The 13076-nt window shown below is 36.4% G+C and overlaps 1 protein-coding gene across 4 annotated transcripts in view; it reads left to right on the top strand.

Annotated features, from left to right (window-relative positions):
- The window catches only part of DENND1A (DENN domain containing 1A), a 470496-nt gene that overhangs the window by 101363 nt on the left and 356057 nt on the right, over positions 1-13076 (top strand). The window lies entirely within an intron of this gene.

The following is a 13076-nucleotide window of genomic DNA, read 5'->3' as shown; positions in this document are numbered from 1 at the left end:
GGAAGTAAAGGCATGGAGCCAGGCAGAGAGGACGAATGGAGTCTTTAAAATTCTCATTGTTATGTCAAGTATGTAGGTCTAGTTTAGGACGTTTATTGAGTTAATTGCTTCTTAGTGGGAAATATGTATTTCAGGGTTCAGACTTCCTAAATCCTTCATTTAAAAGGCATAAGTAGTGGAGGAGGGTGTAGCTAAGCGGTAGAGTGCATGCTTAGCATGCACGAGGTCCTGGGTTCAATTCCCAATACCTCCATTAAGGTAAATAAGTAAATGAACCTAATTACCTCCCCTACAAACAACAAAAAGAACACCAAAAGGCATACATAGAATGATATTTAAGTAGCCACTGCTGCTTAAATTTAGAATTATACTTCATTGAAAGATTTTAAAATTGTTTTCTGTCTTTTGTGAAAGTCTTGTTAACTCTGTAGGGTGGTTTGCCACAGGGAAGACCAGAAAGAAGTGCTTTCTTCAGGGCCACTTTGCTTTAAATGATACTTAGAGACATGGATGTCTTACCAAAGCAATGAATTGTCTAAGGATTTTAGATCATAGAATCATAGAATTTTAGAGTCAAGAAAACTCATTTAGTAAACACTTTCAGTTTCTATTTGAGAGAATTCAGGTAGAGAGAATTATTCACAATTTCGTGTGGCAGAATCTTGGCCTGCTGATTCCCAATCCAACTCTTTAATATTCATGTCAAATCTTTCTCATATGATAATGGCTATTGCAACTGTCTAAGAGCTTACTAAAAAATGATTGTGCGGTATGAGTCAGATACTGTTCTAGATATAGAAGATACAAAGATAGATAAAGGTGATTCTGTCAAGAAAGCTAGGGTTAGGTACGAAGGTCAGCAAGTAAATGGAAGATTATAGTGCAGTATGAGACATACAGGAGAGAGGTATGCACAAGTTGTGTATCAATTAAAGTCCAGTTGGAGATAGGAGAAACTTCTCTATCAGAAAAAGGGTTGAATACAGATAATTCGGTCTTACAGAATAATTGGGAAAGGTGGGACAACAGGTTTTAGGCTGAATCTCCAGGAATAACTTTCAGAGTAACACTGCAGAAGTAGCACCCCAAGAGAACTACTACCTCTGCTATGTCAGGAAGCTGGGGGAATCTGGAAGCTGCCACCCCAAATGTCAGCCCCAAGATATTCCCACCTTTGCCATCTGGGCTCAGGAAGTCTCCATCACAGTTGTTGCCTCCAGAGCCATCATACTACTCCTGCTAGTTCTGCATCAGAAAAATAGATTCCTCATGTTACCTCCTGGCTCCCCTCGTGCCTGTGCTGATTTCAAGTCTCACCAGGTGGATCTGATTGGCAGAACCTAAATCACACCTGGTATCCTAGTTGCAAGTTCCTTTAAAAAATAGTTTTTAGCTTTCCAGCCTCTCTCATACTGGAGGGCCCATAGAAGACTGTAATAGGTATCATAATAGTAATGTAAAAATAGTAGTAACAAACAGTAATAGTAACATAATATAATAATAACATATATAATATATAGAGCATGTGTGATATAAATAATACATTATGTGTGTATATACACATGTGTGCTCTGGAAACATATTGCCAAATTATTTGCCATAAGGGATGGTTGAATTTTTGCTCCCTTACTTCCTTCTTTCATTCATTCAGTATTTATTTGCTAGGTTCTGGGAATATAGTAATGAACAAAAAGGGCAAAAATCCCTTCCAGGATAAAGCATATGTACTAGTAGGAGAAAACAGATAGTAAGAAAGTGTAGTATGCTGGATGGTAAATGTGCTAAAGAGAAAAATAACACAGGCCCCATTCCTTAATGTTTATCTGAGACAGTGAATGGCAAGGGCAAAGGTCATGAAGTGGAGGCATGGCTTGCATGTTTGAGGACAGCAAAGAGACCAGTGTGGCTGGAACAGAATCATAAGGGAGAGTAGTGGAAGTGAGGTCAGAGAATTGCTGGGGAAGGGAAGACATAGGAGGACCTGACTTAAGTTTGACAGAATTACTGTGGCAGCTGTTTTGAGAAAACTCTATAGGGAATCAGAGGCAGAAGCCCCGAAATCTTTTAGAAGACTATTGTAGTAATCCAAATGATAGGGACTTAGGCCAGAGTGGGAGTGGAGGAGGTGGAGAGCAGTGGTCAGAATTTGAATATATTTTGAAGATTTAGTTGACAAGATTGGCTGACAGAATGGTTCTGAAATGTGAGAGAAGGATCAGGAGTTCAGTTTTGGACATGTTAAATTTGAGATGTCTATTAGACATCCAAGTGGAGACGTTGAGTAGACAGTTAGATAAATGAGTCTGGAACTGGGAGAGGTCTGAGCTGGAGAAATATTAAGCTGACAGTGCATATTTGTATTTGAAGTGATGAAACTGAAAGACACCAGCAAAGGAGCATATCAAGAAGGAAAAATAAAGAAGTCCAAGAACTAAACTCTGGGGCTCTTTGATAGGAAGAGGTCAGCAAGGAGCCCAAGGAGAAGCAGTGAGACAGGGAAATGGGATGCTCTGGAAGCCACATGAAGAAAGAAACTGGTTTAAGGAGGAGGAAACAATCAAGTACATCAGATGGTGCTAAAGATCAAGTAAGATGAGGACTGAGGATTAATAATTGATGTTAATGTCATTGGTACATGAATAGTTTCAGAGAAGTGGGGAGTGAAAGCTTGGTAGGCATGGGTTCAGGAGAGTAGGAGAGGAATTGGTGATAGTGAGTATAGATACTCTTTCAAAGAATATAACTTTAAAAAGAATGAGAAAAATGGGGTGATAGCCATGGTGGGGAAGTGGGCCTGACATTTTAAAAATATTTACAGAAATGAGACTATGTTTGCATGCTGATGGGAGAGATCCAGTAGAGAGGTAAAATTAATAGAACAAGAGAATCGGTGGAGCAATGTCGGAGTTGGTGAGAGGAAATGGGATCTTAGTTCACAAGTAGAGGAGGGGCCTTTGCGAGGGGCATGGATAGTTCTTTACATTAATAGGATGAAGGCAGAATCTGTGGAGTCAGAGATGATAGTAAGTGGTAGAAGTGGTGGCAGAGGCTTGCGAGAGTTCTCTTCTGATTGCTTGGTTTTCTCAGTGAAGGGGCGAATAAGATAATTAGTGGCAGTTGAGCACAGAGAAATTGGAGGTTTGATGGGAAAGGAGAAAGTATGAAATAATCACTAAGGAGAGTGAGAGAGTAAATGACTTAAGGAAAATGTGGTATGATTACTAAGTTGCATCAAAGTTCACTTACAGTGAACAATCCGAATTTGAAGTTAGATCAGTCAGCATAGTTGTGTGTTTTTCTCCAACCACAGTCAGGTATGGGGTGCAGGTAGCTAGCTGAATTTAACAAGGGTTGTGACTTTTGCCAAGTGGGACCGACAAAGTAAGAGAGGCACAAAGGAGTCAAGGGTGTTTGTAAAGGCACAGTTACAAAGCAGAATTTAAGTTAGGTAAGGAGGATAGTGTAGACCTGAGGTGGATGAAGGGCAGTGAAGACTGTTAGAGTGTGTGTCCCTATGGGATTGAAGGATGCAGTTGGGATATCATAGGGCATCAACTAGAAGGGAAGGAGGTAGGTCATGGTTGGAGACAGAGGTGCTTAAAATAGTGATTATTGAGGGAGTTTCAGTTACTGGTAACTACAGAGTTTGTGTATGACCACAGGAGTGAGTAGCTGAGATTGAATAGAGGACAAGATCCTTGATGGGGAGGAGAGCAAGGAATCGGGAATTCAGGCATTTAGAGGGATCATCCATGTGAAAATGTAGCAAACTTGGTAAGATTGTGGTGGGAGTAGTGGTGGAGTGAGTGACAGTGCAACAGGATTCTTCAGACTTAAGGAATAAGGGGTGACCCTGGGATTAGACGATGACAGAAGCAGAGTTGGGAGGGAAGTGTAGTCTGGTGACTTGAGGTTGAAGTCTGGGATTTTGGAAAATGACGGAGAATGATCTGGAAGTGACAACAAGGAACAGAGCCACCTACCCCACCAGTGGGAGGAGGGGGGTGGAGAGGAAACAGTCTGCACTTGAGAGGGCTCTAGAGGAAGCCAGCATATAGCCGCAGTAAGGATGTCAAAATGTGAAGGGAACTTAGAAGGGGTTGAGAATTTGCAGCTGGCTGACCATAAGTGCTAGAAAGCCAGTGAAGGGGCTTCCTGAGCTGGGGAACGTGTGCTTTGCTGTTTCTTTGCCAGCTACAGTCAAAATTCTTTGCACTTTTGATGGAGGACATGGCTCTTTGTCTCTTTCATTATTTTTTTAAGTGCTAGTGTGATTGAATGTTAATTCATATAATAATATACATTTGGCCATATTTATAAATTCTGATGCCTAAGAACGTGTTTTGGAAGGGTCTGATTTAGATGTGGGAAGAGGAGCAAGATGAGCAAAACATGTCAAGTTTTTTGGGAAAGTAAATTGCTCAGGCTTTAGATTTGGGGATTGTTTTTAAAGAAACAGGGATGAAATTGGGTGTGTTGGTCTTAATGGCCAGGCTAAGGATTCTGGATTTATAACATAAAGGTCTTGAAACATGTTCAAGGTGGAATAGGTGCTCAAAAAAATTAAATGTAATATACCGTATTCTCCAGCAATTCCACTTCTGGATAAATACCCAAAAGAAGTGAAAGCAGAGATTCCAACAAGTATCTGTACACCCATGGCCCTAGCAGCATTATTCATGACAGCCAGAGGACAGAAGAAACTCAAATGTCCATAGATAGATGAATGGATACACAAAATGTGGCACGTACGTACAATGGAATATTATTCAGCCTTAAAAAGAAGTTCTGATGTATGCTACAACATGGATGAGCCTTGAAGACATTTTGCCAGGTGAATAAGCCAATTGCAAAAGGACAAGTGTTGTATGACTCCACTTACATGAGGTACCTAGAGTAGTTAAATTCATAGGGGCAGAAAATGGTTGTCAGGGCCTGAGCGGTGGGGACGATGGGAGGTTATTTAATGGGTTCAGAGTTTCAGTTGGTGAAGATGAAAAGTTTTGGGACTGGATGGTGGTGATGGTTGTACAATAATGTGAATATACTTAATGCCACTGAATTGTACACTTAATGGTTAAAATGGCAAATTTTATGTTATGTTTATTTTACTATGCATATACACAAAAGTGATAAAGGATGTAGCCACTGCTTCTTAAATGATACAGGTAACAGCTAGGCAATGGCTTGTCTCTCCGGAGAGGCAGAATTTTGATATAAGAAGGTCTGGTTGATGGGTATAATATATGTCCCTTGCTGGAGTGTCAGCTTTATGTATACTGTATATACTAGTTTGGCCTTAGTTCTCAGTGTAGTTTAGAGGTACTTAAATACACATTTTCTCTATGTTCTTATTTGTTGTTTGGCAAGTGACTTTTTTTCATAGATGATTCAAGGATAACTTCTAGTCTTCAAAATTACTCTTAAGTTTTTAATATGAATTTATCTGATAAATATTGTATTTACCAGTTGAATTGACTGCTAGTTACTTTGGAACCATTTTATTTATATCTTGAACTTGGCAAAGAAATTGAACTAGAGGAATTGGAAAGCTCTCATTCATAATATGCTAAGGCCTGTTTCATGACAACATGTTTTAGTTATTTGTCCAGATGTATTCTTATTGTTGAGTCACAATAATGATGAGAATACAGATCAACAGGAGGACATAAATAAATAAAGCCAAAAAAAGAAAGCCAGTATTAGATTCTTAGGAGTCTGATGGTTCCAGACTGAATCCCGGCTCTGTTACTTAACTCTGAATTTGTTCTTAGTAAGCCTCACTTTTCTTATCTATAAAATAAGAATACTTACCTGTCTGGATTGTTGTTAGGATTAAATAAGATAATAAAATAAACTACCCATGGCAACAACTGGTATACCTAGGCATTCAGTAAGTGGTAGCTGGTAGTATTCTAATTATTACTGCAGAAATCTTTAATGAAACTCTGTTTCTGAAACCCAGAATGCAGACTTAGAAAGTGAAAGAATTAGCGGAAAGGTCCTTCAATTTATACAAAGATTCACCTCAGGGTTTCAGTAAATCTGGGAGAGTCCCTAGTGCATTTGATGTTTACAGATCATTAGCAAACAGATGCCAGGAGGCAAATAAACTGTAGCTAAGGATTTTTGAACCGCTGACAATGAAGAGAATATCAGTTTCTGATAAAGTTACTACATTTCTAAGTAAGTAATGGCAAGCAATGGGAAAATTTTAATTGGGTTTATAAAAGTTTATTTCAGGAACACATGTATTTCCAATTTGAGGCACACCTATACATCTGTAGCCGTCTAATTTATAGTGCTTGCTTATTTCTCCACTGGGGTTAATAATGTAACAACAACTAGTATTTATTGTGTGCTTACTATATGCTAGTGTGTCTTTAGGAAGCCTGTAGCATTCAAAGGCTTCTTTTCAATGCAGTATTTCGAAATTGGTCTTTTATTTTATCTGTTTGGAGAGACAGGGTATTTAAAAGTTTTATTTTATTCTATTTATTCTATGATGCCAAAATTTCTGTTGGGTATTAATAACAGGCATGACATTTTGTAGGAGGCAAAGCTAAGTAGAACATGGGCCCTGGACTCACAAAATACTTATTCACTGTCCCGTAGACTGTTCAGAAGGGGCCCATGGTAGTATGAGATGAACCCTGGTGAAGTCTTCGACTCCACCTGGCTCTGCCACTTCCTCCCTGAAGCTTTTTCTGTCTTGGCCAGGACTAGGCTCAGTACCCCTCTGTTAATCTCTAGCATGGCATTTACCGAGGCCTGTAGTGATCACTTGTTTAATTCCTTGTATTCTTCATTAGAGTTTAGACCGTAAACTCCTGGAGAGCAAAGACTGTGGCTTATTCATCAACTGGGCCAGTCACATCAGAGTATTTGTACCATGTATAGATATTAATCTTCTAATTTTGGATGGGTGTTAACCTATTGCTTTCTTTAGCTATGATCAAATTGATTATGATGATCCCAGTATCATAGCTTTGTCAGAAAGATAAAATTAGATGTTTTATGTAAAATGCCCATTACAGTGCATGGCACGTAGTGGGTACTCAATCAGTAGTTGTATTTGAGTAAATAATAAAGTTATGTCTTTTCACCAAATTTGACAAATGGGATGTATCTATTTATGAAGACCATATGCAGTGATGTCACTTTTGTAGTACATAAAGGGCACAGCTGTCATTTAGGTTAAGTCTGAAGTAATTATTCATACTGGAACAAAAATTTGATATTTATGGCACTCATTCAGAAAAAAATGAGGTAACACAAATCTTAACTCACAGAGAAATTAAATAGAACCCTGAGATTATAACCATTAAAAACCTTCGTCGACATGTATATCAGTTTGATTGTCTTTACAAATTAGTTCCAAACTTTGAAATAATTTTTAAAAACCTAAATATTTAAATAATAATGAAAGTTGAAAACTAAGATAGTCAGTAGGGGAAAACGTAAGTGTAAGTGAATGTATTCTTTGACTTTTTTTTCCCCTCTAGCCTAGGCTCTCTTTTCCATTTTAAAGCTCCCTTTGGAATTTGACTTCTGTTTGATTTTTGGGTTTATGCAGCATAAGTTTGGTTAAGGATCAGATTTATATTCCTTCTGTAGATGAAATTAGTTATGAAGAATGTTTCAAATTATCAGTAAGTAGTGGCATTTACTGGTCACAATCTATCAGCATTCTCAAGAAAGAAAGATGAAACTCGCTAGATTTTACCGGATAATGTCAATGGACTCATTATTTGTGGAACAGCCGATGCATTTAGTACTTGTTGATTCACTTAATTGGTAACTGTACTACATTCATAACTCCAACAACTGAAAACAATAGGTCAGTGTCTGCTGTTTATGCATAAATAGTCACATCGGAGCAGGATATGTCTGAAAGGCAGAATATGTTCGTTTGAGGAGGAATCTGGCACGTGAATGGTTCCATTGCTTGCCATACTGAGGTGGGTTGTGCTCTCCTTTACTGAATAATGCTTTTTGGGTTTTTGTTATAGGTGTAGATGGTGAACTGTTCCTGTGTTATCAGGCTGGCTGCTGTGAAGCAGTATTTAAGTGTATTTTAAGTGCCAGTGTTGAGGAAAAAGGCTAGAACAGAAACATGGTTTAAAATTGGTGATGACTCAAAGTTTTATGTCTTACAATATTCATGTTTTAAAGCAAAAAAGTAATAATGCCTAGTATAGATTTTTTTAAAGTAAGAAATTCCATTTGTACATGCAAACCAAGTGTTCATTTAAAGTACTTTAAAGTGATTTTTGAAAAAATTAGTGAATTATGCTTCTTTATAATTTCAGAATAAAATCTGCATTTTGGGACCAATGATTTTCTTTTTGAACCAAGTAATTTTTAATTCAATAACATTTTTAAAGGAAAGACAACATAAACATTTTGTTTCATTGTCAGGGAAAAGGAAAGCATTTTTTTTTAACTATGTGAAACATTCCTTTCAAAAATATATTCTTAATAACAAAATTTTAACTACCATAAGTGAAATAATTTACTAGAATCACTACATTTAATTAAAATGCTAAACTAATGATTAAGATATTTTATAATATAAAGCAAGTGAAGCTGACTTTTTATAGCTATAACAGGTTTAATAGGTATTGTCCTTAAAGCTCTTTATTAGTTTTAGTGCAGTCCAGTTTGCAATCATACTATCAAGAAACTTTAATTCTGCATCATACAAAAAAAATTAACTTTTCTTGAAGATTAAAATAAAGTTTATTTTTAGGTGTGTTTTGAGAAAGACTGAGTCTGTCCTCAAAATGTACAGCTTCTGGACTGTTTTCTGAGGGTCTGCATTTTCAGAGTGTAAAATTTGAAAATGTCGTTAGGGAAAGAGCAGTGTAATGGACTACTACCCGTTTGCAGCATATTCCCATCTTCTCATCTGGAAAATTAAATCTGATTACAGCTTGGATTAACATTTATGGTTTTGGGGGAGAAGAAGACAGTATCTTAAACTCCATGAAATTGAACAATGAGATTATATCGTTTGTAGCTAATTTTAAAGTCTCGCTTTTAAAGGGCAGATTTTTATCAGTGTAAGCTTTAAATGTGTTCAGTATTGACTGAAATATCCTTGAGATAATGACTAGATAAATTTAGTAGGCATTAAATGTCGTGTTTTCTGCCTTGGTACCCAGCATGCTAAAAGTGAAAGCAGTTTAGGTTCCCCTGTTAATGGCTACATTTGCAGTTTCTCTAAAACTTCCTAAAAGTGTTCCAGTTATAGAAGATTGTAACATTTGATTAGTTACGCCTTTCATAGAAAATGAAGCAGTGTATTTTTCAATAATCAGTTCGTGTCGTGCCTTGACCCTTCAAATGGAGTCGGTCATTGTTATGAGAGAGAAAAACAGGAAAATAATTTGGTAAGGTGTGTGTTTGTGTGTATACACTTTAGTTACTGATCTACAAATGAGCCCTTATACGTCAGCACGGTATTTTTATGAATTATTTTGCATTTCTGTTGTAAAAGATCTGTCTACCACGTTTTCTAGGAACTTTAAGCCTAAGGCAGAACTCAAGGTTTTAGAGCCTGTGTAAAATAATTTATAGTACCTTTCCAGTAAGTCTTGCCCAAACTCTTATTCTATTAATTAAACATCCTGTGGCAATCTGGTATATCTTAAAGATTAAAAAGTATGTGACAGCAAAAGACCAGAAAACATGGACTATTGAGGTTGAAGAAAATTAGCTTTTCTTTAAAAAAAAAAAAGTAAGACATTGTTCTGAAATCTTTTTGTTGTTGTTGTGAACACATAGGCTTTTAAACATGGTCATGTTCCGTGCCTGAATGAGATTGTGTTGTTGGTAGTCCAGTACTGTACTGTAAAAGTGGTGCACACATGTCTGTGTGGGGTCAGCCTCTTGCACAGTCTTGGTGCTGGAATGAGAAGGTAGGGGCTCTTCAAGTTGACATGATGCAAACCCTTGTTTTAGCCTTATGTGGTTAAGCGATGTATGGACTCTTACCATACCATACATCCTGTTGGCAAGATACTTTAAATACAATATTTTTGTTGAAAAGTATTTTCCTGGGAGATGATGAAGTTGATTTTTAATTTTGTAAGACTCTATTACTTAAATGTGAAGAAAGTTGATGAGAGAGAAGGATAATGTATTACTATATTATGTTCTTAATTTTCTGTCAGAGGGACAATTCTTAGAGAAAAAACTTGACATATGCTGATAACTGTATTCTTATTGCCATTCAAATTGCCTAAACAAGCTGTTATGTTACTTTTTTCCATGGTAGTACTCTCACCTGCAGATTTTTGTGTTGAAAGTTAGCTGTTTGCTGACGCTGCATTTGGTGGTGAGGGTATGAATGTGAGGAGGACTTTTGGAACATTAGCAATTATAGCATTGGATGGTGGATAAAGAAATAGATATATAAATATTAGACTGATGCACAGTTTTCCAGTGTATGTTATTTTCCATATAAAGATATAGAACATTTCATAAAATGTTCCCAGACCATTTAAAACTTAAAGAAATGCAGCTGATGCAATGAAATACATAGAGTACTTGTAAAAACATACAGACACGCAAGTGGATTGCTGCCAGACAGAAAATTTAAAGGCGGTTTGCTTAACTGCAGGGTGCTAGGTTTTGTACATGTGCCATGCTGAAACTGTTAGTAAGGCGGGTGTTGTGTTGCTTGAGAAAAGCAGATTGTATTTGGACTTTTTTAACTCAGATGTTTCCAATGTCGATATTTTGGTGACATTATGGCATCATGATCAACTCAATGTGAAAGAAGATTTCAACCTCCTGTGCAAAATAGACATTTTAAGAAAATTCATACAAATTATTTTTAGCTTTTGTGTTAATTTTTACAAAATGGCTTTCATAGTTTTATTAACTATCAGACTGGATCTTTGAGCTAATTGAATGGAAATTTATAGGTTGGGCTTTGGTTTTAAAAAGCATTGCCCTTTTTTTTTTTTTAATGCTGCTTTTGAGAGTGTTAAAGACCCACAAAGTTTGGTTTTGCTCAGGGCCTTAAAGAAAGGAAATCAAAAGTTTTATGCTTGAATCGTAAAAAATAATCCATGTGTTATCTTGGTACATGATTCTGTTATAATCTGGGAATCTCACTCTAGTTAGTCTTAGGACAGTTAAAGGAATTTAGTTGATGATACTTTGTTGATGCTGCCTACCACTAAGGCAGCGTATAGGATAATAACATGACTTGAATGACCCCATGGCATTCATTGGTCATCTTTACCTTCAGTGGATTAAAATAGATTGATTTTTCTCTTCATCTGTGTTTCCTTCTCTTTTTTCAATTTATGTTGTATATATGAATAAAAATACGTTTTTAAATGAGAAGTTAATTATTAATATAGTTTCTTGTTAACATAGTTGATTAAAGAGATTTAAAAACCTTCCCTTTTCCACCTATAAATGAGCTTATTTTTTTAAAATGAAGAATATACCGCAAATTTTGGTTTCTGACATTCATCTTCTCAGAAAATGATGACAAAAAATAGTCTGTGGTTTATTCCATTTTTATTTCCATTGGTATTTTGTGGCTCCCAAGAAGCAAACTACTGCAAGAAAGAGGACCTGATATTAAAGATTTATATGTGGACTTAATTTCTGTATGAAGTTTTCTGGTTGAAGAGTGAGTATTAACCATGTGACAACTGAAAGAAAAAGAATAAGCCTTAGATTATTTTGTGGCTTTTCCAGCTTCTGTTTTACTATGTCTTAGAACTTTGGGTGGATGGGTAGGGGTCTCAGTACCAAATTTTGGATCCTAAAATAACATTTTTTTCTGGACAAAGTCATATGTATGTTTTCGGAAATACAGCCATTGCCCTCTCTTTTAGATCCTCCACCCCACCCCCACAGTGCACTTTTAGAGGTTTGTTGGACATCTGGCTGTCTCTTTACATCCTGCTGGCTAGTTTTTCCCTGTAGACCTAGTACTTTTCATGCCACCCCATTAGCACCCTCTGGCCTCCTGTCAAAAGAGGGCCAAGTCCTTGTGTGATTTTAGCACTTTAGGCCACAGAGAAGCAACAGCTTCTTCCTCTGACCCACCAGGGCAGCCCTGTGAAGTATTGCAGGAGGGATTACTCCAGAATGCTACTAGTCACAGTCTCTACACATCATTGGTCTCTTCCTAGTATTTGATTCTAGTTTTTAAGTCAACAAGAAGACATTTGAAGGGCTGAGATAGTGTACAGATATTTTTAACTTTGCTGTACCACCCATTTTGGGAAGCTCTGCTTTTGGTGTGACCTTTTGAATATTCCTACTTTTGTTATTAGTTTTGTGTTTTGAAAAATAACATCTGTTAACTTTAATGACTTCAAACTGGTATTTCTAGGATTTAAATGTAGTTTGTGAATAGGCCTGTAATTTTTTCCCTTTTTGATTCTTCGCTGCAGAACAATTAACTGCATTTTTATCTTGTGACATGGAGAGCTTTAACTTTTACATGGATTCACTTTCATGGAGAAGTAAACTGGTATTTTAAAAGATAGACATGAAAACTGAGTAATATATATTGTGATCATTGTGGTCGGGGACCTTAAAATATTGTGCTTTTCCATAAACCTTTTGCATTGATATGTGATTTCTCAAATAAATATTATTCTGATCACTTCCCTAATATGTCACTGAGGAACCAAATCTTTTTCTCTTATTAGAAAAGATTGAATGTTTTCCTAATCAATAGCAAATGGAGTGCAAATAGCTTTTAATTAATACACTTCTGTATTGACTTACAGACGATGGCATTGGATTATCTTGCAATTATGATTGAAGAATCAAGTGACCCCTTTATTAATTCCATTTTAAACAGATGGTCAGGAAAGATATTTTCACCTATGTATTTTTATAGTTTCTGAGCAAGTCTAATTATGTTAGAACATAACATCTCATATTATGATATTTTGTTTACATTGACAAGTCAAAGGTATATTGTTTTGTTTTGAAGAAAACTTCATCTATTTTCAAGAGATCATATAAGTATTTTGGGAAGGATATATTTTATTTTTAAAGGCAGGGAATTTTGCATTTGTTCCTTGAAAGAA

The sequence above is a fragment of the Camelus dromedarius genome, chromosome 10, assembly GCF_036321535.1.
Source record: "Camelus dromedarius isolate mCamDro1 chromosome 10, mCamDro1.pat, whole genome shotgun sequence".
Lineage (NCBI taxonomy): Eukaryota > Metazoa > Chordata > Mammalia > Artiodactyla > Camelidae > Camelus > Camelus dromedarius.
This window is presented reverse-complemented; position numbering and strand designations above follow the sequence as displayed.